Raw genomic sequence first — 6,000 nt, 5'->3', positions numbered from 1 at the left:
AAGATCTTCAAGGTTGTCCTCCTTTGATATTGAATTCTTCTCTTTCTTCATAACATTACATTACATAAAAGAAACTCGTTTTACATACGAGGGAGTGAGATGAGAAAAGAAGTTACATTAAGAGATTAAAAGAGAGGCACGACACGCATGTCGTATTTTAAAAACCCAAAACAAAATAAAGGAAAACTAAGGCCATAACCGATCACCACAAGACAATAATGATAAACACATTATTATTATTAATTTTAATTCTTTTAATTAATTAAAACTGAATTAAATTTCGGCGACCAATCACACTACGTAGAGTTAGCCAGGGTCCGCTGCCCGGTCAGTGGACGGGGGTCAAGGGGGAAGCGCCCCTGGCCGAAATTTTTAATGAACAATTCATTTAAAATTGACGTCGTTTTTCGTATCAACACTTGATACTTTAAAGCACAACTCTTTCGCAGTCACAGCCCTAATCCCATAACTCTTTGACAACACAACCCTTGTTCCGTCATTAACCCTAATGCACCAATTTCAGACCATCAAACACATCTCGATTGTTGATTCAGTATGATTGATCAATATGTCATTGCTTCACCATACTAATGTCGGATCAAGAAGCAAACGACCATTAATCACTCAAAGGAAAATAACCATTAAGTGTTTGAATGAACGAAACAGAAGCAGTATATCATATATATTGTATTTTGCATCAGGATTACTTATAGCATATATATAACTTGATCGATCTCAATTGCATAACCTATGGACGATCGATGTATCGCTGCTTCACCATACTAATGTCGAATTCTAAAGTATAGTCAACATCAATCATCCAAATTGTACACACATGATGCCAAATTTAATTACTCGTTTATTCTTTAATTCATTCTGTCTTTTAATCGTATTAATACAAAAAATAAATAGCTATCAGATGCATGGTTTCGTAAGTGGCTCTGATACCACTGAAGGAGAAGAGCGATCCAAAATGCAGCGGAATTTAAAATTTCTCTTTTAATGATCCTTACGAATGGGCATAATCAGTGATAGAATCGTTACCTCGTGTGGCGATTGTAACCTTTGATGCAGATCTACGGAGCGATCACGAACATTGAACGATGACAACGCCTCTACTCAGTCCACATGAACGAATTCCTTCAATCTCAGTGCTAGCTGCTACGAATGAAGGCTTTGAGTGAGCGTGTGTGTGTGTGTGTGTGTGTGTGTGTGTGTGTGTGTGAGAGAGAGAGAGAGAGAGAGAGAGAGAGAGAGAGAGAGAGAGAGAGAGAGAGAGAGAGAGAGAGAGAGAGAGAGAGAAACGAAATTGCAACTTCACTAATGCTTCTACACAAGGGATCTATTTATAGAACCACTTGTGTGGGTTGCAAGCTAAAAAGCCCACTCAAGTGTATGTGGCCCATATCTTATAATATGTCAAAATCACTTAAGCGCGTGGTACCTTACCATATTTTGTATTTTACTTAAGTACACCGTACCTTATGATGTTCTACAATTCACTTAAGTGCACCATACCTTACGGTGTTCCTTAGTTACTATATCTCTCATCAATCCATCCTTTTGTGTGTGACCCTGTAGGTTTTCGCGGCATTGACAATTATATTAAATCACGTATTTAACATAATAAACAGTGAGCGGTATCTAGCAACACATCACTGCTACCCAAGACACACAAATATCATGTGATATGACAAATCCTTTTGTGATAATACTTATGTGTACAATTACCCTTTTGCCCTTATGTCTATATTGAACACAAGGCATAAACCGTGTCATCCTTGTCCAGTTCAATATTGGGCCCATAGACATTTATCCTGTTACGCAGGATGGACAAATTCCATCTAGGTCACTCATGTCCCTTAGCATGCTTCGTGGAGTATCCATCAATTGTCTTTATGGTCATCCAGTTACGGACAATGTTTGATTAGCAATAAGGCACTTGATTCTACATCTAGGGTCCATAGTGGTTTCAGGTCGAAGGGTGGTATACACCATTATCACCATGAGAATAACTTATGACACTTTGCATAACATTCTATATAGTATTCTCATAGCGGGTCAATCCAGTATAAATATTACTCTTAATATTCATACCTATGTTTAAGACTTGATAACTCCTTATCCATGATCCATGAGATGTGATCATCAGTCTATATACATAATAGTCTTAATGCTTTAATGTTATCCCACTTCACAATAAAGCTCGACTATGGATACTTTAAGAATAGTGTCCTTATGTTTAATGTGATCTCATGATTAAGTCATACTTGATACATTAAACAGACTATCTATTATAGGGACTTTAATAGACAAACATAATAAAGAAAAAGCCTTTTATTATTAATAAATAATTCGATACAAGTACCAAAAATATTGGCCTCTAGGGCTTACACCAATAATGACTTGTTTGTGGATGTAGGCTATGGATGTTAGAAATGCATTGGTGTGAACAAATTGGTTTGGTTATTTTTTATAGGATATGCAAACATGAAATGATGGAATCAAGGCATTAATTGTACTTGAAGAAAGATGGTGAAGATTTGGATCATGGCAAGACCAAGTGGAATATTCAAGTGAAAAATGGACATTAGGGTTTAGGAGATGGTCAAAGTTGGTTAGTTGACTTTGGTCAATTGGTTGACCAAAAAGCCAATAGTTGACAAAAAGTTAACTTAAGTAAAACATTGTATTTTTTGGATGAAATGACTTGTAATGTAATGTATGATAATGATACTTTATGATGTAATAGATTGACATGTTTTGAAATGAATAAACTTGGAAATGAAATGAACTTGGAATGAAAATGAACTTGAATCATGTGTTTAATGGAATGGAATTGAATGAATAATTACTTGATAGAATAAATGAAATGGACTTTGAATGTGTATTACAATGCTCTTAAACCAAATGAATCATGTCATTGAATTAGACTTGAACCAATGAATTCCAATCAAGCAATGCCATGGACATGTAAAACTTTGATTGAATGCACCTTGATCAAGGCATTAGGGCCATGGACAAGTGTGACCTTGAATGAATCCTTAATCAAACCAGTTAATCCTCCACAATGGACCAAATGAATCAGATGAACCTCAAGCTTAGATGCACACACAATTGATGATAGTGTCATAACCAAAAACTAGGGTTTTAGGGATTTTAATGATCTCGATGATGCTTGCAATCCAACATTCAATAAATTAGGGTTTCCACTATGCTTTATGACCAAGACAACCAAAATGAATGGTTCATCAATACAAGCATATAATGGAAGAATCCTAGCTTATGAATCAGCCTCCCTTCAATGCTTTATGTGATCAAGACCCTTGAATCCATGATTTTGTGCTTCTCAATGCAAATGAATGTATTATGATGCCATGGATATGCAGGTGAGATCCCAAACCAAAGGTTAGATAAAAATGAAAAGGGGAGAGCAAATTTTAGGGTGTGACAATAGTGTGTTTGGGACATTTGTTGTAGTTCATCCCAAGAACGGACCACATAAATTGGAAAGAGTGAAAATAAATTATTTACAGTTAGTTGTAGTATACAATAAGTAATTGGAAATAGTTAGATAAACTTACTTTGTCGCGTAGGGGAATGTGAAGTTGTTCTCGTTGTCGGGGGCGAGTGGCATCATTCTCGACCAACCCCATGCTTGGAGCATAAAGTGCAAGAATAAAACGAAAAAGCCCTTTGTGTATTTTTACACAAGGAACTATATAGATGGGACAAAACAGCTAAACCCTAACTATATGCTCTTATTTTATTTATGTCTCTTAACAAAGGTAAATACATAATATTTACAGTATTACCAGTAGTTTCGGTAAATAAAAAGTTACCAAATAGTAACATAATATAGCACCGAGTTTTAATTATTCTTTCATCCTCAATCGAATCTCCGGTTAATATCATATTTGAATAATATTGTTCAAGGTACTTTAATTAGTACCTTGACCCCTTGTCGTGTCTTCAAACAAAGTTGAACCCAAAAGTTGCCCGCATATTGTGGTGTCTTAGTTAACTCGACCATTAACAACCCTACCTTTGATAGATAGACCCAACAACATGCATACATCCTCTAGTGTGAGAGTACATTCACCGAATAGAAGATGAAATGTGTGTGTCTCAGGTCTCCATCTCTCTACCGATGAGAGGATAAATTTGTAATCAACAGAATATGAGATTATATTGAGTAAATGACCAAAATCGGTTGCTTGCAAATACGGTTCTATCAATTCTTCGTGTGGGACATATGCATGTACACGACAACGAAATCTCTTTGGATCCTAACAAAAAATAATTAACGAGAAATATAGTAATGTAACGACAAATTTCATGCGGGACATTAAAGACAAGACGCTTCAGAAGAAATTTGTGAACACAGGGTATGCATTAACAGAACCTTCATTCCAACACTACCACGAAAAAATCAGATTGACAAATGCAAATGCATTAAGGTGGATAAATAACATTCTAGTGGAGAAGTGGACCAGGGTATTCAAAAATGGTCAACAATGGGGCCATATGACAACAAATTTTGTGGAATCAATGAAATCTGTCTTCAAAGGCATTTGTAACTTATCGATAACTGCTTTGGTGAGAGCAATCTATTTTAGGTTAGGGTCACTGTTTGAGATCAAAAGTTCAAAATTGAGTTTAGTGTTACAATCAGGGCAATTGTTTAGTGAAAGTTATATGAAATTTATTAAGGAGGAAACTACCAAAGATAACACACGTTTAACAATAATGTTTGATCATCGTAAAGGTTGGTTTAGTGTGGGTGAGACAATGGACCATAATAAGGGGATACCAAAGGGATACTATCAAGTCGAATTAGATAGAGGTTGGTGCAATTATGGAAAGTTCCAAGCCTTTTGTATGCCTTCCTCCAATGTCATAACGACATGTTCACATGTTGGGAGGACCCTTCCAACCTATTATCTGTCGTTTACAAAGTCATAAATTTATGCAATGAGTATAATCATAACTTTCTGGTGGTAACAAATCAGGGTTATTGACCAACAGATCAAGGGGACATAGTTTGGCATAATGAAAATATGCAAAGAAAGAAAAAGGGTCGTCTTAACAACACGTGTATTCGAACCTAAATGGATACGACAAACAAAATGGTGAGATTATGTAATTCATGTCATCAACCCAAACATAATCGTACAAACTGTCCCAATGTTGGAGCAAGCTCGAAACATAATTATTGAATCCACTTTTACTCATGTTTTTTATATGTAATTAATTTTATGTAAGCATTTAATTTGATATTTAAAATAATGTTCTTTTCATAAAGATTACAACATTCGGTTACAACAATTAAAACAACAACACGACAAACAAATAAAATGACTAAACAACATATTTATGCGACTACAACCATAAGGACAATTTCATCTGAACTATGCATCATAATACAACAATAATTATCAGTTTTAATTGACTCCCAAATATGATGTTTCCCATTATTGTTGAACAATGTAACAATCCTTTCAATTCTTATGATCTTTTCGCCGTCTCCAATGTCTCCATCTAACCAACAGATCAAGCTCTGATGACTTCTCGACAAGTGTATTGATAGTGTCGTAGTAATAAAAAATCATATCCACAAAGATTTCTATTTAACAAGACAATATTGTGAAATGTATAGAAAATATTAAATAGGGGGTTTTAGGTTTGCATTGCGAAAACAAAATAAAGTGTTTTGTCAATAACACGAAAGCGGTAAGGTTTTGTATATAATCCCTTATTTATCTACTGTTGATGTTTGATGTATTGCATAAATGATATTATTGTTATAATTCCACAAATAATTAACAAAATTGTTATACCCAATCCCTTGGTGTATAGCTCACTAATCTATACTCGAAGCTTTCTATCCCTAGTCCACTAGCGTAAGCAAGATTAGGTAATGTAATAGAACATTAATTTCTAAGCCACTACTCGAGGTCTGCTATCCATATTCAACCAACATAAGCAAAGCAATAACCC

Source organism: Lathyrus oleraceus, chromosome 6 (assembly GCF_024323335.1).
Source record: "Lathyrus oleraceus cultivar Zhongwan6 chromosome 6, CAAS_Psat_ZW6_1.0, whole genome shotgun sequence".
Lineage (NCBI taxonomy): Eukaryota > Viridiplantae > Streptophyta > Magnoliopsida > Fabales > Fabaceae > Lathyrus > Lathyrus oleraceus.
The sequence above is the reverse complement of the archived record's forward strand: the minus strand, read 5'-3'. Positions refer to the sequence as shown.